At 46.7% G+C, this 21,418-nt stretch overlaps 5 non-coding genes across 5 annotated transcripts; 2 read left to right on the forward strand and 3 right to left on the reverse strand.

Moving 5' to 3' along the window:
• Positions 1–3,174: 3,174 nt before the first annotated feature.
• Positions 3,175–3,246, reverse strand: trnaq-uug (transfer RNA glutamine (anticodon UUG)). Its single transcript has one exon. It is a non-coding gene; the product is annotated as a tRNA-Gln (tRNA).
• Positions 3,247–9,031: 5,785 nt separating this feature from the next.
• Positions 9,032–9,103, reverse strand: trnaq-uug (transfer RNA glutamine (anticodon UUG)). Its single transcript has one exon. It is a non-coding gene; the product is annotated as a tRNA-Gln (tRNA).
• A 3,751-nt stretch (positions 9,104–12,854) lies between these two features.
• On the reverse strand, positions 12,855–12,926 carry trnaq-uug (transfer RNA glutamine (anticodon UUG)). The gene has a single exon. It is a non-coding gene; the product is annotated as a tRNA-Gln (tRNA).
• A 7,959-nt stretch (positions 12,927–20,885) lies between these two features.
• Positions 20,886–20,957, forward strand: trnaq-cug (transfer RNA glutamine (anticodon CUG)). The gene has a single exon. It is a non-coding gene; the product is annotated as a tRNA-Gln (tRNA).
• A 273-nt stretch (positions 20,958–21,230) lies between these two features.
• Positions 21,231–21,302, forward strand: trnaq-cug (transfer RNA glutamine (anticodon CUG)). The gene has a single exon. It is a non-coding gene; the product is annotated as a tRNA-Gln (tRNA).
• The last annotated feature ends 116 nt before the right edge of the window (positions 21,303–21,418 follow it).

Raw genomic sequence — 21,418 nt, forward strand, 5'->3', positions numbered from 1 at the left:
CTCAGATAAGGCATCATAATTTTCTTCCTGTTTAGGACTGTCACAAGGAACCACATCAGACTGCACCGGACTGTCTGTCTTGGCTAATTCCTTAGCTTTAGCTCGAGTCACCGCACATGATGGGTAAACATCTGGATCATTCTCAGACTCATTAATCCTTGGTTTGGTTGTTAACCGTACCACAGGAACAATTTCTCCATCTGCAAGGTCATTTCCCAATAACAAAGAAACTCCTTCCACTGGCAAACTAGGTCTTATCCCTATCTCGACTGGTCCTTCTACGAACTTTGACTTTAAAATCACCTTGTGTAAAGGGACAGACATGGTGTCATCTGTAACGCCTCGCACTAGATTTACTTCACCAGTGTCACTTTCTTCACCAAAATTTAAAACACTGTCCAGCAAGAGAGATTGACTAGCCCCAGTATCTCTAAGAATTTTCACTGGCACCTGGGGTGACTCATCATTCAGTGAAACAAAACCCTCTGATACATACGAACGGAATTCCTTTCTCACCTCCTCCAACTTTTCCGCTTTTACCTCTTGCAAGGACTGATATTTAACAGCATCTCCTAAACCTTTTTGATTTTTAATTGCCTGAAAGCAAGCATTGGGCACAGCTTCCTTCCTTTTCTTCAAAAGGGCACAATTAGATATCACATGGCCAGGTTTCCTACAGTAATAACAAGTACGCTCAACAGGTTTCTCCAGCCCTGGCTTCTTTTCATCTTTTCCTTTTTGATTACCTCCCAATTTAATCTCTGGTTTACCTGGATTGTCTTTGTAACTCTTTTGAAAGGTTTTAGGTTGTCCCCATTTGGATTTATGGGTTAAAGCATAATCATCTGCCAACCTAGCAGTTTCTTGTAAAGTTTCCACTGCCTTTTCATTTAAATATGTTGTTAATTCAGCTGGAACACATCTTTTAAAGTCTTCCACTAGTATCAATTCTGTCAATTTATCATAATCCCCATCTACATATTTAGCCAGGCACCATCGTTCAAAACATATTCTCTTTCCATTGGCAAATTCCATATAAGTCTGATCTGCAGATTTCCTCAAGTCTCTGAATTTTTGTCTATAAGCTTCAGGTACCAATTCATAGGCCTTCAAAATAGCTTGTTTTACCTTGGTATAATCAGCTGCATCCTCAGCAGACAAAGCAGAATAAGCTTTTTGAGCTTTACCTTTAATCACACTCTGTACCATAAGAGCCCATCCTTTCCTTGGCCAGTTTGAACTCACAGCAACCTTTTCAAAATGTTGGAAATACTGATCAACCTGATCTTCCTCAAAAGGAGGGACTAATCGAACCTCCCTGCTGGCTGCAAAACCATCATCAGAATCAGTTTCCGAACTCCTACGCTTCATTTCTAACTCATGCTGCCTCTGTTTCTCCTTCTCCTCACTGTCCAGCTCCATCCTCTTCAATTCCATCTGCTTCATTGCTAGATCAGCCTCTATCTTCATCTGAGTTAGCTTTTGTTCGGCCTCTAATTTCTCTCGTTCAGCCTCTATCTTTAACTGGGTTTGCTCTCGTTCAGCCTCTATCTTTGCCAGCTGCACCTGTGCCTCAGAAATTGCTATTTCACTGCCAGGAAACTGTTTTAACACTTCCTTCTCAAACACCTTCTTTTCCACATAATGGCCAGCTATCAGTCTCTGAATATCTGCCTTTCTCATAGACTGCTTTACTTCTGTAAGGTTTAGCCTTGTAGCAATCTTTATCAGATCATCCTTTTTCGCCACCTCCAATCCCGTTTGGGTTGGTGACTCCAAAAATGCCTTAATATCCATTGCTGCTGGTTTCCACACACACAAGCCAATAAAAAAGAATTTATCAGACCTCCCTCAAAAATCTTTGGATTGAATCCCGAACAAATCTCGTCAATCTGGGGTACAATCCCTGACGACACTCGTTAACCTTGGGAACTATCCCGGACGAATCTCGTTAACCTTGGGAACTATCCCGGACGAGCCCCCAATTTTGTCACGAACCAGCAACAAAAGAAACACACTGAGCATGATTTAGTGTTAAAAACTATTTTATTAATCACTACTTATGATAATACGTAAAATAAAAGTCAAAATGTTAGTATGTTAGAATTCAAAAATGTTAAACCTCGAACGTTAACCCCAAAACTAATCTCGTCGTGTGTGTGTGTGACAAAGTCCAAAACTCCCAGTTCCGGAATGGTTCTTAAAGTTCAGTTCCGCAAGCCATAAGGTGAAACATGAGCAAGGGCTTCTTCAACAACCACCGTTGTCTGAAGATAAGACGTAGACGTAGAGAAACATAGGGAGAGTAAATATGAAATCCAAATGTTCCATGATGGAACCCAAACGACACTCCAGCGTTTACTCGGTAGTGACTTCCTCACCCCGAAAAGCATCCGAATCGTGGTCGTCCACACACAAATACCTGTTTCCTTCTACAGGTCAGCAACAAAGTGAACTCCACCGGATTACTTCCAACTTCCATACATGGATTTCAGTAGCAAACACAGTTATTGTTTCTCATCCATCGATAGAGAAATCAAGCAAGCTGGTGTCTCTCTCCCTTCTCTCTCTCTCTCTCTCTCTCTCTCCTTTCTTCTTCTAACTTCTTCAACAACGTCATTATGTCCTTTATCTTCTATTGACGTAAGCACGCCCCACACACACATACACACACACACTCCATCTTAAAGGGACTTTCACTGAGTCCATAACACCTGACTACTGCTGATGTAACAGCACAAAATGTCTGGCCTCAGATTCTTAATTAACATCGAGACCAAACAGCGACAATCTCATCTCTGCCAACAATCCCAGGTTTTCAACTTGCACGCCCAAAATTTACTAACTTGCCAGCAAATTTTAACGTTCCAGCGAGATTTGAACTCGGTTCACTGGATTCAAAATTCAGAGTACTCAACATTACACCATGGAACCTGCACACGCTCAATCATTTTCACTCTGCTAAGATGGGCTTGTCACCGGCTGCAAACTGAACACAGGAATGAACGATATCATCCAAGAAGGGAAAGATCCATAGGACCCATGGAGTTGTACTTAGACTTTGAGTGAAATGATTCTGAGGGAAAGCTCAGACGGCTGTTTTTGTTCCTCAAAAATTCGGAGGCCCAATCTCTGCATGCATTCGCAAGGGCAGCACAGCACTTGACAGTAAACAGGTTCCACCGAGATTTGAACTCGGATCGCTGGATTCAAAGTCCAGAGTGCTCACCATTACAACATGGAACCACAGCAAATGCTTACGGCTTTTCCTGGCCCAACAGTGCACACTTGGGCTGAGGTGACAAGAAACTTATCCCCCTGGGGAGCGATGAAGATGCAACCACGTGTCAGTGTGGACATCACTAAGGACAAACCACACTGTGGTATAGTGTGTGAAGTGAGGTTGTGACATTAACCTCAAACAGGATGGGAGGATATCAGAGTTACAGAGTCACATTGAGCATCTGCAGGGTCAGCTGGCCCAGACCGCTGTCGTTATACAGCAGCACTGTGCAAATGAGGTTCAGGCTGGTTTTGTAATGCAGAGTGTGGAGGAAGTCCAGTGTGAAGAGAGTACCGACTGGAGCCACTGACAAGCTAAATGGGCAGGTTAGAGGATTAATGGGGAGTGTGAAGAGAAACTCATCGGTGTACAAAAAGACGGAGGGACAATACGGGTTCAGGATGTGTCTGGATTCCCTCTGAACCACGACAACAGCACATCCACACACCAAAAAACTACATCCTCACCACAAGACACCAGGATGTCTCAGAGACGAACATGGCCAAATCTGACACTGTGAAGAGGGTGGGAATAATTTTCAAAGCTGAACGAGAACAGTCATAATGGCCAGGACTGGGATTGGGCAATCAGCTGATGCAAAATGGTTATCAAGGTGTACAGGGTCGTTCGCTTTTCACTGGCAGGAACACCAGGAAGCTGACAGTTCAGAGTGTGTCGCTGCATTTGCTGTGTAAAACCCACAACAGTCTATAACTCACTGGAAATGCCTGTGAGCTGTTTCTCTGCAGGGACGTCAATAAACTGCTTTTATCCGGAGACCGGACTGCTGAGTGTCGACTCTGTTATTTAACACTGTCCACGTAGTTGACCTGAACACTCCAGAAAACACTCTGGTTCACAGCTCCAGACAGCACCAGTCTGCCCTCTGCTGATTTAGCAGCACAAAGGACAGACAGGCTTTACTAATTGAATGGAGGAACAAAGCACCACATTCCCAACTCGGCCAAGAAACCCGGCCTTTCAAATTGCACGTTCTAAATTGGTCAACTGCAAAATCACCAACATGAAGATTCCACCGAGATTCGAACACGGATCGCTAGATTCAAAGCCCAGAGTGCTCACCATTACACCATGGAACCTGCACTCTCCCATGATAAGTTCCTTCTCTCTGTCTCCCCACCAGGAGAATGTCTCATTCCAGCTGGAGGGGCTCCTCACCTGCTGCAAACTCCTTTCCAGACAAGAAGGAATTACCCCACCCAAAACCTCTCAAGACGCATGACTGGACTAAGGCCTTGAATGATATGATAATGTGGTGTACCACAGCGATTGGCGCTGGGATCTAAGCTGATTGTGATGCATTTTAATGACATGGACGTGAATGGAGAATGTTTTCACAAAAATAGATGATGTAGATAATAAGGAAGGTTGTCTCAGTCTACAGCAGGATACAGATCAGTTGGAAAGTTGGTCAGAGTGTTGGCAGATGGAATTTAATCCTGACAAGGGTGAGGTGATGCTTCAGGCAGATCATCCAAGGCTGGGACGTGTCCGATAAATGGTGGGTCACCAGGGAATGTTGAAGAGCATAGAGACCTTGGGGTCCATGTCCATCGTACCTTAAAGTTGCAACACAGGTGGATACGATGGTGAAGAAGGTGGATGGCATGTGTGCCTTCATTGGTCAGGGCAGAGAACAGAAGAGTCACGATCTGACGTTGCAACCTTATGAGTACAGCCACACTTGAGAGAATGTGTGCAATTCTGGTCTCCACAATACAGAAAGCATGTGATTGATCTGGAGAGAGTGTAGAGGAGATTCACCAGGATGTTGTCCGAATTGGAGGGCTTTAGTTAAGGGAGAGATTGGAGATGCTGAGCTGGTGTTCCCTGGAGTGAAGGAGGCTGAGCGGTGACCATATAGATGTGTATAAAATGAAGAGAGGCAGAGAAAGTGTGGATAGTCAAAATCTTTTTCCCATGGTTGGGAATCAACAACAAGAGGGCACAGGTTAAAGGTGGGAGGAAGGAGGTTTAAAGGGGACCTGAGCGGTAAGTTTTTACAGAGAGAGTGGGTGATATCGCAGCGCGCTGCAGGAGGAGGGTGTGGAGTCTGACCAGCACTACACTGAAGGGACGTTTATTGAAACACCTAACAGATAGACACAGAAGCTCACGACCCTAATGCTGGCAGATGGGAGTAGTGGTGATCGGGAAATGTTCGGCACGGATGAGGTGGGCCGAAGGGCCCATTTCGGTACTGTACGACACAATGACTCCATGACTGCTAGTCACTGACATACAGTCAGAAACGCAAACCCTCCCACACCCCCTGCCTCATGTTGCCAATTCAATGTTGGATCCAACCTGCCCTGGGTGCCCTGGGATCGTAACGTTTGGATCAGTCGATAACGCCGGTCCTTGTCAAAAGCCTCACTGAAGTCCAACGTCCACTGAACTGTCCTAGTGAATAAACTCAGTTACTTCCTCAAAACATTCAATCAGATGCTGCGGCTGGTATTCCCATCAACAAAGCCACACTGACAGTCCCTAAGCAATCCCTGCTTTCGGAAGTCTGGATCAATCCTGTCCCTGAGAGTTACATTTAATTATTTTCCTGTCAGAGATGTCAGACCTACTTAGCTATAATTACCCGGACCTTCCCTGTGGCCCGGCCAGTCTAAAGGAGCACATTTGTTCACCGCCTGTCACAGGGAACCTGATCTGTGCCGAGTGAAGTCTCCATCAGAGCTCTAGCCATCTACTCCGTTGTGTTGCCCACCAGCCTGCGAAAAAACCGCGCAACCTGGGGACATCCACCCTTATTTGGTATAAGACAATTAACATCAGTTCATTTCTATAAATAACATATGTAACCTGTTCAGTGTGGTCTCAAATGAATTGGCTTGTAATACCGAAGGTACAGGAAGACTTTCATGATGCTTCAGCCCAAGTGTACAGTGTTGGGGCAGGAAAACCATGCCAAGGCCCCAGGGTTTTATCCACCTTGATGCACTTCAACACAGCCAACACTTTCTCGTTTATAATGTTGACATATTTCGGAATACCACAGCTCATTTCCCTGAACTCACTGGTTCCCAGTTCCGACGTGATGGTAAATACTGAGGAGAAACGTTCGTTTAACATCTTGCCGATGTCCCGTGTCTCCACACATGGATTCCCACAGTGATCTCTCAATTTTCCTGGATCCTTTAGGTTACGGCATTTGCTCAAGACGATGCATCACAAAACCATCCTGAAACACATTTGCACAGTGCTGCTGTATAACCACAGCGTTCTGGACCACCTGACAACACAGAAGCTCAGTGTGACTCTGTAACTCTGATACTTTCACATCCTGCACAAGGATAATGTCATAAACTCACCTCACAAATTATACCACATTGTAAGTGATCAAACTGACTGCACGATCTGGCATCAGTTCTTCTCCTCGGTCTGTTTCCCATTGGATGGACTGAATTTATTGAAGATTCTCATGGATCTCTACTTCTCCTTGATCTGATCGTTTAACTCATAATCGGACAGATCCGAAAAATGTAGGATCTCTGGACCCATGGAGTTGGACTGAGATCTTGATTGAAACGAATTGCAAGGAAAGCTCCGGTGACTGCTTTGGTTCATCAGAAGTTCAGAGACACAACCTCTGCATGCATCCGCAAGGGCAGCACAGCCCTTGACAGCAAACAGGTTCCACCGACATGTGAACTCGGATCGCTGGATTGAGTCCAGAGTGCTCCCCATTACACCATGGAACCACAGCAACCGCTGAAATCTTTTGTCCGGCTCAATCCTGAATACATGGACTAAGGAAGTAAGAAGTTGATTCCCCTGTGGTCAGAGAACACCACAACGTTATCTCCGAGTTGACAGAAGTGGGTAGGAAATCGAGAAAGGAAGTTTACGTCAGAACGTGATTAAGAGATTAAGAAATTGCTGATGGACTGTTGATATTCACCTCTTCAGCAGAATTATATCCCTAATATTCATCATTATTCAGTTGCTCATGGTAATACCTTGGGCAGTGTAGACAGGTTTTATCCTGAGACCAGACGTTTCGAATCTGTTGCATAACACTGTCCACACAGTTCACCAGAGCGCTCTGCAAAACACAATCTTTCACAACTCTGGACTCCATCAGCAGCAAGCCTGACTACTGCTGATCTAACAGCACAAAATGCCTGGCCTCATATTCTTAATTAACATCGATACCAAACAACGGCAATCTCAACTCTGCCAACAATCCCAGGTTTTCAACTTGCATGCCGAAAATTTCCCAACTTGCCAACAAGCATGAAGGTTCCAGCGAGATTTGAACTCGGATCACTGGATTCAAAGTCCAGAATGCTCATCATTACACCAGAGCACCTACACACCCTCAATCATTTTCACTTTGCTGAGATGCGCTTGTCACTGGGTGCAAACACAAGCCAAGAAAGAATGACATCAGCCAAGAAGGGAACAATATCAGGACGCATGAAGTTGGACTGAGACCTTGAATGAAACGAATTGGAGCGAAAGCTCTGATGGCTGCTTTTTTTCATCAAATGTTCGGAGGCACAACCTCTGCATGCATCCGCAAGGGCAACACAGCAGTTGACAGCAAACACGTTCCACCGAGATTTGAACTCGGATAGCTGGATTCAGAGTCCAAAGTGCTCACCATTACACCAAGGAACCACAACAAATGTTGACGGTATTTCCTGGCCATCAGGTGTATCCTTCAGCTGAGGTGACAAAACACTTATCCCCCTGTAGAGAGATGAAGATCTGCCACGTGTCAGTGTGAACATCTTTCAGCACTACCGACACAGTTTCATAATGTGTGAAGTGAGTTTGTGATATTATCCTCACACAGGATGGGAGGTTATCAGACTTACAGAGTTACAGTGAGCACCTGCAGCGTCAGGTGGCCCCGAGCACTGTTTTTATACAGCTCACTGCGCAAATGGTGTTCAGGCTGGTTTGGTGATTCAGAGTGTGGAGGAAGTCCGGTGTGAAGTGAGTACCGACCAGAGACACTGAAAACCTCACTGGGAAGGTCAGAGGATTAATGGGGAGTGTAAAGAGAAAGTCTCCGGTGTACAAAGTCAAGGAGGGACAATACGGGTTGAAGATGTGCCTTTATTTCCTCTGCCAATGATCAGCACGACGACAGCAGATCAACAGACCCTGCAACTGCATACTCACCGCAGGACACCAGGAAGTCTCAGAGACGAACTTGGCCGAATCTGGCTCTGTGAAGATAGTTGGGACAATTGTCAAAGCGGAACGAGAAGAATAGACATAATGACTGGATAGGATTCGAGAAGCAGCTGATGTAACAGGATTACCAAGGTGAACAGGGTCGGTGGGTTTTCACAGGCAGGAAGTGTTAAATGTTGTGAACACCAGGAAGCTGACAATTCAGAGTCTGTCGCTGCATTTGTTGTGTAAACCCCACAACAGTTTATTACTCGGTGGAAATGCCTTTGAGCTGTTTGTCCGCAGGGGCGTGAAGAAACTGCTGGTATCCGGAGACTGCACTGCTGAGTGTCAACTCTGTTATTTAACACTGTCCACGTAGTTGACCATAACCCTCCACAAAACACTTTGGTTCACAGCTCCAGACTGTACCAGTCTGCCCTCTGCTGATTTAGCAGCACAAAGGACAGGCTGGCGTTACTAAATGACTGCAGAAGCAACCCACCAGATCGCCGACTCTGCAATGAAACCAGCCCTTTCAACTTGCACGTGCTAAATTGACCAACTGCCAGATCACCAACAGGAAGGTTCCACCGAGATTCGAACTCGGATCGCTGGATTCAAAGTCCAGAGTGCTCACCATTACACCATGGAACCTGCACTCTCCCATGATAAGTTCCTTCTCTCTGTCTCCACACCAGGACAATGTCTCATTCCAGCTATAGAGGCTTGTCATCTGTTGCAAACTCCTTTCACGACAAGAATGAATCACTCCACCCAACATCTCTCAAGACGCATGACTGGACTAACGCCTTGGATGATATTATAATGTGGAGTACCACAGCGATCCGTGCTGGGATCTAAGCTGATTGTGATGCATTTTAATGACATGGACGTGAATGGAGAATGTTTTCACAAAAATAGATGATGTAGATAATAAGGAAGGTTGTCTCAGTCTACAGCAGGATACAGATCAGTTGGAAAGTTGGTCAGAGTGTTGGCATATGGAATTTAATCCTGACAAGGGTGAGGTGATGCTTCAGGCAGATCATCCAAGGCTGGGACGTGTCCGATAAATGGTGGGTCACCAGGGAATGTTGAAGAGCATAGAGACCTTGGGGTCCATGTCCATCGTACCTTAAAGTTGCAACACAGGTGGATACGATGGTGAAGAAGGCGGATGGCATGTTTGCCTTCATTGGTCAGGGCAGAGAACAGAAGAGTCACAATATAACGTTGAAACTTTATGAGTATGGCCACTCTTGAAGGATTATGTGCAATTCTGGTCTCCACAATAGAGAAAGGATGTGATTGCACTGGAGAGAGTGCAGAGGATATTCAGCAGGACGTTGCCCTGATCGGAAGGCTTTAATTAGGGGAGAGATTGGAGAGGCTGGGCTGCTGTTCCCTGGAGTGAAGGAGGCTGAGAGGTGAACCTATAGAGCTGTATAAGATTATGAGAGGCAGAGAAAGTGTGGGTGGTCGAAATCTTTTTCCCATGGTTGGGGATCAACATCAAGAGGGCACAAGTTTAAGGTGGGGGGAAGGAAGTTTGAAGGGGACCTGAGGGGTAAGTTTTTACACAGAGAGTGAGTGATATCGGAGCGCCCTGCCCGAGGAGTGTGTGGAATCAGACCAGCATCACATTGAAGGGACATTTACAGAAACACCTAATAGAGAGACATAGAAAGACACGGCACTAATGCAGGCCGATGGGAGTAGTGTGGATTGGCAAATGGTCGGCACGGTTATGGTGGGAAGAAGGGCACTTTTCTGTGCTGTACAACACATTGACTCCATGACCGCTGGTCACTGACTTACAGTCAGAAACGCAAACTGTCCAACACCCACTGCCTCTTGTTGTCAAGTCAATGTTGGATCCAAACTTCCCTGAGTCCCATGGCTCGAAACGTTTGGATAGTCTATAGCAGCGGCCCTCATTAAAGGCCTCGCTGAAATCCAACGTCCACTGAACTGTCCTCGTGAATAAACTTAGTTACTTCCTCAAAACATTCAATCAGATTGATGAGGCTGGATTTCCCATGAACAAAGCCACACTAACCTTCCCTCAGCATCCCTGCGTTTCCAAGTCTGGATCAATCCTGTCCCTGAGAGTTACCTTTAATAATTTCTCTGTCAGAGATGTAAGGCTTACTGAGCTAAAAGTGCCTGGCCTTTCCCTGTGGCCCCGCTTGTCTAAAGGAGTACATTTGTTCACCGCCTGTCTCAGGGAACATTATCTGTAACCGGAGAAGTATCCATCAGTGATTCAGCCATCTTCTCCGTTGTGTTCCCCACCAGCCTGCGAAACATCCCCTCACCTTGAGGACATCCACCCTAATTTGGTATAAAACATTTAACATCTGCTCATTCTTATAAATCACATGCGTAACGTGTTCGGTGTGGATTCAAATTAATTGCCTTGTAATTCCGAGAGTACAAAGAGATTTTCATGATGTTTCAGCCGAAGTGTACAGGGTTGGGCCAGGAAAAACAGTCAGCATTTGGACCAGAAAAATCATGCCAAGACCCCAGGGTTTTATCCACCTTGATGCAGTTCAACACCACTAACACATTCTCATTTGTAATATCGACATGTTTCTGGATACCACGGTTATATTCCCTGAACTCACTAGTTCCCAGTTCCTACGTGATGTAAATACTGAGGAAAAGTGTTCGTTTAACACCTTGCCCATCTCCCGTGTCTCCACACATAGATTCCCTCAGTGATCTCTCAGATTCCCTGGATCCTTAATGTTACCACAGTTTTTCAAGACGATGCATCACAAAACCAGCCTGAAACACATTTGCACAGTGCTGCTGTATAACCACAGCGGTCTGGACCACCTGACCACACAGAAGCTCACTGTAAGTCTGTAACTCTGATACCCTCTCATCCTGTACAAGGATAATGTCGTAAACTCACCTCACACATTATACCACATTGTAAGTAATCAAACTGACTGCACTATATGGCTTCAATTCTTCTCCTCGGTCTGTTTCCCATTGGATGGACTGAATCTCTTGAAGATTCTCATAGATCTCTACTTCTCCTTGATCTGATCGTTTAACTCATATTCCAGACAGACCTGCAAAATGTAGAATCTCAGGACCGATGGAGTTGGACTGAGACCTTGAATGAAACGAATGGCAGCGAAAGCTCAGGTGGCTGCTTTACTTCATCAGAAGTTCAGAGACACAACCTCTGCATGCTTCCGCAATGTCAGAACAGCACTTGACAGCAAACGGGTTCCACCGAGATTTGAACTGGGTTCGCTGGATCAGAGTCCAGAGTGCTCACCATTACACCATGGAACCACAGCAAATGCTGACTGCTATTCCTTGCCCAACCGTGTACCTTTGGGCTGAGGTGACAAGAAACGTATCCTTCAGTGGAGCGATGAAGATGCACCCACGTGTCAGTGTGGACATCATTCAGGACTACCGACACTGTGATTTAATGTGTGAAGTGAGTTTTTGACATTATCCTCTACAAGATGGGAGGATATCAGAGTTACAGAGTCACAGTGAGCATCTGCAGGGTCAAGTGGCCCGGACCGCTGTGGTTATACTGCAGCACTGTGCAAATGTGGTTTAGACTGGTTTTGTGATGCAGAGTGTGGAGGAAGTCCGGTGTGAAGTGACTACCGACCAGAGTCACTGACAAACTCACTGGGCAGGTCAGAGGATTAATGGGGAATGTGAAGAGAAGCTCTCCAGTGTACAAAAAGAGGGAGGGTCAATACTGGTTCAGGATGTGTCTGGATTCCCTCTGCACCTGATCACCACGACAACAGCAGATCCACAGACCAAGCAATAACATCCTCACCACAAGACTCCAGGACGTCTCAGAGACGGCCTTGCCCAACTCTGACTCTGTGAAGAGGTTTGGATAATTTTAAAAGCTTAATGAGAAGAACAATGATAAGGAATAGGACTGGGATTGGGCAAGCAGCTGATGCAACAGGGTTACCAAGGTGTACGGGGTCGGTGGCTTTTCACTTGCATTAAGTGTTAAATGCTGTGAACGCCAGGAAGATGACAGTTCAGAGTGTGTCGCTGCATTTGTTGTGTAAAACCCACAACTGTCTATAACTCAGTGGAACTGCCTGTGAGCTGATTCTGTACAGGGACGTGAACAAACCTCTTGTATCCGGGGACCGCACTGCTGAGTGTCGACTCTGCCATTGAACACCGTCCACGTAGTTCATCAGAATGCTCCACAAAACACTCTGGTTCACAGCTCCAGACAGCACCAGTCTGTCTCTGCTGACTTAGCAGCAGAAAGGACAGTCTGGCGTTACAAAACGACTGAAGAAGCAACCCACCACATCCCCGACTCTGCCTTGAAACCCGCCCTTTCAACTTGCACGTGCTAAATTGACCAACTGCCAGATCACCAACAGGAAGGTTCCACCGAGATTCGAACTCGAATCGCTGGATTCAAAATCCAGAGTGCTCACCATTACACCATGGAACCTGCACTCTCCCCTGAAAAGTTCCTTCTCTCTGTCTCCACACCAGGAGAATGTCTCATTCCAGCTAGAGAGGCTTGTCACCTGTTGCAAACTCCTTTCAAGGCAAGAATGAATCACCCCACCCAACACCTCTCAAGAAGCATGAACTGGACTAAAGCCTTGAATGATATTATAATGTGGAGTGCCACAGCGATCCGTTCTGGGATCTATGCTGTTTGTGATGTACATCAATGACATGGACGTGAATGGAGAAGGTTTTCACCAACATTGGGGATGTAGATAATGAGGAAGGTTGTCTCAGTCTACAGCAGGATACAGATCAGTTGGAAAGTTGGTCAGAGTGTTGGCAGATGGAATTTAATGCTGACAAGCGTGAGGTGGTGCTTCTGGCAGATCATCCAAGGATGTAACGTGTCCCATAAATGGTGGGTCACCAGGGAATGTTGAAGAGCAGAGAGACCTTGGGGTCCATGTTCATCTTACCTTAAACTGCAACACAGGTGGATAGGATGGTGAAGATGGCGGATGGTATGTGTGCGTTCATTGGTCAGGGCAGAGAAAAGAAGAGACACGATATAACGTCGCTACTTTATGAGTACGGCCACACTTGAAGGATTGTGTGGAATTATGGTTATCACAGTAGAGAAAGGATGTGATTGCTCTGGAGAGGGTTGAGAGGAGATTCACCAGTATGTTGTCCGGATTGGAGGGCTTTAGTCATGGGAGAGATTGGAAAGGCTTGGCTGGTGCTTCCTGGAGTGACGTAGTCTGAGAGGTGACCCTATTGCGGTGTATAAGATGATGAGAGGCAGAGAAAGTGTGGATGGTCAAAATATTTTTCCCGTGGTTGTGAATCAACAACAAGAGGGCACAGGTTTACGGTGGGAGGAAGGAGTTTTAAAGGGGTCCTGAGGGGTATGTTTTTGCATTGAAAGTGGGTGATATCGGAGCGCGCTGCCGGAGGAAGGTGTGGAATCAGACCAGCACCACATTGAAGGGACATTTACTGAAACACTTAACAGATAGACACAGAAGTACACGGCCCTAATTCAGGTAGATGGGAGTAGTGTGGATGGGCAAATGGTCGGGACAATATAGTGGGCAGAAGGGCCCATTTCTGTGCTCTGCAACACAATGACTCGATGACCGCTGGTCACTGACTTACAGTCAGAAACGCAAACCCTCCCACTCCCCCTGTCTCATGTTGCCAATTCAATGTTGGATCCAACCTGCCCTGGGTCCCATGGGTTCGATACGTTTGGATCAGTCTGTAACGCCGGTCCTTGTCAAAGGCCTAACTGAAGTCCAATGTCCACTGAACTGTCCTCGTGAGTAAATTTAGTTACTTCCTCAAAACATTCAGTCAGATTACTGAGGCTGGATTTCCCATGAACATAGCCACACTGACCGTCCCTAAGCAATCGCTGATTTTTCAAGTCTGGATACCTCCTGTCCCTGCGAGTTCCCTTTAATTATTTCCCTGTCAGAGAAGTCATATTTAGTGACATACAAGTATCTGGCTTTTGACTTTGGTCCGGCCTGTGTAAAGGAGCACATTTGTTCTCCGCCTGTCATATGGAACCTGATCTGTGTCCAGTGATGTCTCCATCAGAGCTCCAGCATCTGCTCCGTTTTCTCCCACTCCAGCCTGCAAAACCTCTTTTCAGCCCTGGGCACTTATCCACCCTCATTTGCTGTAAAACATATCACATCGCCAGATGCTTATACCTAACATACGTAACATGTTCAGTGTGGTTTCAGATGAATTGGCTTGTAATCCCGAAAGAACAGGAATAATTTCATGCTGCTTCAGCCCAAGTGCACAGAGCTGGGCTAGGAAAAGCAGACAGCATTTGCTCTGGTTCAATGTTGTAATGGTGAGCACTCTGGACTCAGAATCCAGCGATCCGTGTTCAAATCTCGGTGGAGACTGTTTGCTATCAAGTGTTGTGCTGCCCTTGGGGATGCATCCAGAGGTTGTGTCTCCGAGCTTTTGATGAACTAGCGCAGCCGTCTGAGATTTGCCACTGATTCATTTCATTCAAGGCCTCAGTCCAAATCCATGGGTCCTGAGATCGTTCCCTTCGTGGCTGAGGCCGTTCATTTTTGGTTTGAATGTCATTCCCACCCGGTGATAAACCCCTTCAGCTGGAACCAGAAGATATGATGGTGGAGGGAGATAGAGGAAGTGTATCCGGTAACTTCCGACGATCTGTGAGCTACATTTGGTATTAAAGCTCCATCACGTTTTACTGTGAACCACAAGCAGAGCATCCTGTTGGTTTTGTGCCTTTGCTATTTATTTTCAGATAGCACGTATTTTAACTTTACAGGCTTGGTATTGCTTGTGTACCGTGACATATCTGAATACATTTTTCCAATCTATCGCTGCCAACCCGTCCCTCACATCTGTGCGATTTGTGCAAAACCCTCTCGATTCCAATGAGGTTCGAGCTGAAGGACGGGTGGAACACAGGGCCCCAAAGTTGGTAGTGAGGAGAAGGGTAACCTGGTGGCCTCGGGTCAGCATGGAAAGTGATGGCTTTCAGTGACGTGTACAAGGACGCCGAGTTCCGTTTGAACATCAACGTCTCCATCTGTCAATATTTCTAAAGTGCAGCTGTTTACGTTTTGTTCACCAGTCTGGGTCGTCGTGCGTTTCTATATGTGGCATTGAATCTGACCTCCTGTCCCATACAACTCTCTCCCCTGTAAACCTTTCCTTACGCCCCCCGATGACACCGCCCAGCTTAGTTTCAGCAGCATCTCGGAAATGTGATATAAGGCAAACCGCTGATGAAGATTGTAAACATCTGGGACCCACGGTCCTGCGACATACCACTGAACACAGCATCCAAACCTGAGAAAGACTCGTTTATTTGCATTTCATTCCTTTCTCTTAATGAAGTCTAATTATCACCTGCCCCGACACCACCTCCATCATCTCCATCCAGGGACCCAAACTGTCCTTTCAGGTGAGACAGAGATTCACCTGCATCTCCCTTAATATCATCTACTGCATTCGGTGCTCCGACTGTGGCCTCCTCTACATTGGTGAGACCAAAGGCAGACCACGTGACTGTTTCACAGAACACCTGCGCTCCGTCCGTAACCGCGACCTGCATCTCCCCGCTGGAGGAACCGCACCTCATTTTCCGTCTTGGAACCTTGTAGCCTCACGACATGAACATTGAATTCTCGCACACCCCCCCTTCCCCACCCCACTACCAACATGCTTCTTTCTTTTACTCCCTTTCCTAGCCGATATCTTATCCTAGCCTATACGTTTCTTCTCTCCTCACCTTTGACCCATCCCCCGGTGGATTTTCTCTCTCCTCCTTCCCCGTACCTGCCCATCATCATCTCTTACCTGCATCTACCTATCACCACCTTGTCCCCACCCCTCCTCCCGTCTTTTGTCCACCAATCACTGCTTTGTTTTTCCCTTCTATATATTGGCCTTGCTATTTCTCATCGTCAGTCCTGAAGAAGGGTCCTGACTCGAAACGTTTACAGCCTGCTTTTCTCCACGGATGCTGCCTGGCCTGCTGATTTCCTCCAGCATCATACTGTTTTTCAGATCACCTCAAATCTCATGTGTTCCAACAATATTGGCCAACCATCCGTGTGGGATCTCATTCAAACTGGTCTGAAAGTCCACTTGTTTTGCATGATCTATTCCACCGTCACATTCTCAAACACCTCCAATAGAATAGTCAAATGTGATTCACCCTTTACAAAGGCACGACGACACCATTTTCTCCAAGGTGTTCTGTATTCATTGTTGATTGTGTACGCCTTCGTTGTCCTCGGAATGGACGTGAGGAGATTCGGCCGATAGTTTCCTGTAGCCCTCTCTTGTCTCTGAAATAGCTGTCACATATACTGCGCTGCAGACTGCCGGGGCCATGGAACTGAGAAGGAGAGTAACAGGATCATTCACAATGTGTTCAATAGTAGTTATGGGGCTTGACGTGGGGCGGTACTTCAAGCAGAAGGGGCGAAACCGCCTTGCACAGCCATGTATGCTCCCCGTTACATCACGGAACCGGACATTACTCTCAGTCAAGTGTCTTCCTTCCGTCTCTCCCATCATTGGATCTTCTCAGGACGGCTTTGCGCGGCGTGTCACCGGGAGAAAACTCCTTTCAAGTCAAGAATGTACAACCTCATCTAAGAAGGAAAACATCTCAAGACCGATAGACTAAGACCTTGATTGAGGTGGCTAATATTAAGTTAAGGGCGAAGAGAACGAAAAGTGAGACGAGGGAAATCTTGCGCAGATGAAATCAGCAATGCTATGCGTTTGATGTGGAGGAGGCAGGTATCGTTGTGTCCCTCAAGGGGGAATTGGACGAAACAATGGGAAGAAAACTCTGTAAGGCTACAGAAAATGGAGATAAGGAGTAAACGGTAAATTATTCTTATACATAACCGACGGGCATACGAATGGGCGAACGAGCTGCCTCTGTGTTGCAATCATTCCTTGATTCTAGAGATCATGCCCAAGAACTCCAAATTGCCAAGGTACGCTCAGCAAAATACCATATTTCACACAGACCGATCCCACCGGTAACAAGTCCGGCTTCTGATTTGACAGCACAAAAGATAGGCTGGGGACATTGAGGAACATGGCGACAAAAGAGCGACATCCTTATTGCGGCCAGAAATCCCCGTCTTTCAACTTGCATGCCCTAAATTTATCAACAGCAGCAGTGTGGTTCCACCGAGATTCGCTGGATTCAAAGTCCAGAGTGCTCACCATTACGCCATGAATCCCGCACATCCTCAGTCAATATGACTCCACCTCCCCACCATCAGACCCTCTCATTCCTGCTGCAAGGTCTTGTCACCGGGTGTATAGTTGTTTCAAACCAAGAATGACCGACCTCAGCCAAGAAGGGAACGACCTCAGTACCCATCGTTTTGGACTGAGACCTTGAATGAAACGAATTGCAGGAAAAGCTCAAATGGCTGCTTTTGTTCATCAAAAGTTCGGAGACACAACCTCTGGATGCACCCGCAAGGACAGCACAGCACCAGACAGCAAACTGGTTCCACCGAGATTTGAACTCGGATCGCTGGATTCAGAGTTCAGAGTGCTCGTCATTACACCATGGAACCACAGCAAATGCTGACTGCGTTTCCTTGCCCAACCTGTACGGAGACCGCAGGAAGTCAGTTCTCCTGTTGCACGCACAGGAGAGAGCAATCTATGGACTTGTGCAGACGGCGGGACTGTCGGTGTCTGGTTGCTGACAGAGAGACGGAGCAGTAGAGCGAAGAGGTAGTTTGCAAAGGTGGATGAGAATTTGAAAATGCATTCTGCTCTCTCGAGGCAGCCGACGAAGGGCAGTGAACAGTTGTGGGGATCAGGCTGGTTGGGAGAGTGACGGATGGGCAACTGTACATTGACGGGGCAGCACCAGGGGATTATCAGCTTGTCAGCTGGGCCGTATTGCTGGTGTGAGAACAATATTCTTCTGTTTCTGACAGTAGTTGGACGATGGGATACTGCTGAGCTGTGAAAGACTGAAATATTGATAAGGAAGGAAAGTGGTTGGCTGATAGCGTGCATGGAATATTAAATCAAGCACTGGGAGTTTCTTCTGATAAATAAGAAAAGAATGAGGGTAGCCAATGTAACTGGGACCCGTGGACGATGAGACATGGCTATTGATAAAAGGGAACAAGCAAATGGCAGGAACGTTGAACCAACACTGCTTATCATTTCCTGGACCTCAGACGTTCAGTATTTCTATCAATGATATGGAGGTGGGGGTAGAATGTAAGGTATCCATGTTTGCCAATGACACAACTATTAGAGGATGGACGTGTGGCGATGGGGGTATTTGGACTCTGCAAAAGGATATTAAGTTGGTTAAGTGAGTGCGAAAGAAACAGCAAACGGAGCTGAATGTCGGAAAGCGTGAGGTGATGCACTTCAGTGAGGGGATCGGAGGGTAAATTGTTTTCTAAATGAGGAGAGACTGCAAATGAGTGAAGAACAACAGGATCTCTGTGTCCTTGTTCATGAAACACAAAACGTCAGACCATAAATCCAGAAGGTTAGGAGCAGAATTAGGCCATTTAGCAAATCAAGTCTTCTCTGCCATTCAATCATAGTTGATCTTTTTTGTCAACTCCATTCTTTGGTCTTCTCTTCGTAACCCTTAACCCCCTCGCCAATCAACAACCTATCATTCTCTGCCTGAAATACAGTCAATGACTTGGTCTCCACGGACATCTGTGGCAACGAAGTCCACAGATCCACCACCCTCTGGCTGAAGAAATTCTTCCTCATCTCAGTTTGAAAGGGACGTCACTTTATTCTGAGACGGTGCCTTCGGATCTTGGTCTCTCCCACTTATGGAAACATCCTCTCCACGTCCACTCTATCCCGGCCTTTCAGTATCCGGTAGGTTTCACTGAGATTCTCCGTTATCCTTCTGAACTCCATCGAGTACAGGCCCAGAAATATCAACCACTCATCGTACGTTAGCCTTTTATTCCCGGGATCATTCTTGAGAACCTTCTCTCGACCATCTCCAGGACAAATATTTCCTTCCAAGATACGGAGCCCAAAATTGCTCACAAGTTTCCAAATGCGGTCTGACAAACTCCTGATTAAACCCTCGGTGGTACATCCTTGCTTTTAAGTAGGATGCAGGAGCAGCAATTACTGAAAAAACAACTTGTTGGTCGGAGCCCAGAAACGTTGTTACAATTGTGCAGGTTGTTTCCAAGACCACATCTGGAGTACTGTGCACATATTTGGCTTCTTTAGGACAGGATACAACATCAAATGATGGAGTCCCAAAGGGATTCTCCAGGCTCATTCCTGAGAAGAGAGGATCGTCCTCTCAGGAGAGGCAATAAAAGTCAGATTTGTGTTCTTTGGAGTTGGGAAGACTGAAACGTTATCTTATTACGAGATATAAAATCGAAATAAGGTGTGATAGTACAGATGTTCAGATGTACCCTCCAATGGGAGAGTCTCGCCCGAGGGATTTAGTGTCAAATTAAGGGTGGCATACGCATAAAATTGAGTTATGTAGACATTTCAACGCACAGAAGATGATGCATCTATGGATTTATCGACCCGCCAAAGTATGGAATCCAGCTTAGTGGAGGTATTTCATGATCGGGGAACAAAGAGCGATGAAATATTTGCACAATTGAATTGTTGAGGTCTGAGTCTCTCCCTCCGCTCCTCCTACGGCTCTCCCACATTCATCCCCTTTCCCTCACCCTCTTCCCCAGACCCCCATCACGCACAATCGTCTCCCTCCCTGGTTCCACTCACCCACCACACACAGTCCGCATACAAGTTCACCCCACCACCTCACCACCCGCTACCCACGTCCGACGTCCAGGAAATGATGAACAGAGTGGTTTCAATTATCCCGCCATTTGCTTGTTCCCTTTTATCAAAAGCCCAGTCTCATCGTCCACGGGACCCAGTTACATTAGCCACACTCATTCTATCCTTATTTATCTGTAGAAACTCCGTGTTTGATTTAATATTCCATGCAAGCTCTCCGCCAATCACTTTCCTTCCTTATCAGTATTTCAGTCTTTCACTGCTCGGCAGTATCCCATCGTCAAACAACTGTCAGAAACCAAAGCAGATTTTTCACACCCCCGCAATACGGCCAAGCTGATCAGCTGATAAACCCCTGGTGCTGCCCCATTTTCTGTACAGTTGCCCATCCCGTTACTCTCCCGACCAGTCTGACGCCCACAGCTGCTCACTGCCCTTCCTCGGCTACCTGGGCAGTAGGGAAAGCATTTTCAAATTCTCATACATCTTTGCCGACTCCCCCTTCGCTCTGCTGGTCCGACAGTCCCGCCGACTGCACACGGCCATAGGTTGCTCCCTCCTGAGCTTGCAACAGGAGAACACACTTCCTGCGGTGTCCGTACAGGTTGGTCCAGGAAAAGCCGTCAGCATTTGCTGTGGTTCCATGGTGTAATGGGGAGCACTCTGGACTCTGAATCCAGCGATCCGAGTTCAAATCTCGGTGGAACCTGTTTGCTGTCAAGTGCTGTGCTGCCCTTGGGGATGCATCCACAGGTTGTGCCTCCGAACTTTTGATAAACCAAAGCAGCCATCTGAGCTTTCCCTGCGATTCGCTTCATTCAAGGTCTCAGTCGAATTCCATGGATCCTGAGGTCGTTCCCTTCTTGGCTGAGGTCGGTCATTCTTGGTTTGAAACAACTTTACACCCGGTGACAATCCCCTCCAGCTGGAATGAGAGGGTCTGATGGTGGGGAGGTGGAGTGACATTGACTGAGGGTGTGCAGGTTCCATGGTGTAATGGTGAGCACTCTGGACTCTGAATCCAGCGATCCGAGTTCAAATCTCGGTGGAACCTGTTTGCTGTTCAGTGCTGTGCTGTCGTTGCGGGTGCATCCAGATGTTGTGCCTCTGAAGTTTTGATGAACCAAAGCAGCCGTCTGAGATTTCCCTGCGATTCGTTTCATTCAAGGT

This window comes from Pristis pectinata, chromosome 37, assembly GCF_009764475.1.
Source record: "Pristis pectinata isolate sPriPec2 chromosome 37, sPriPec2.1.pri, whole genome shotgun sequence".
In the NCBI taxonomy this organism is placed as follows: domain Eukaryota; kingdom Metazoa; phylum Chordata; class Chondrichthyes; order Rhinopristiformes; family Pristidae; genus Pristis; species Pristis pectinata.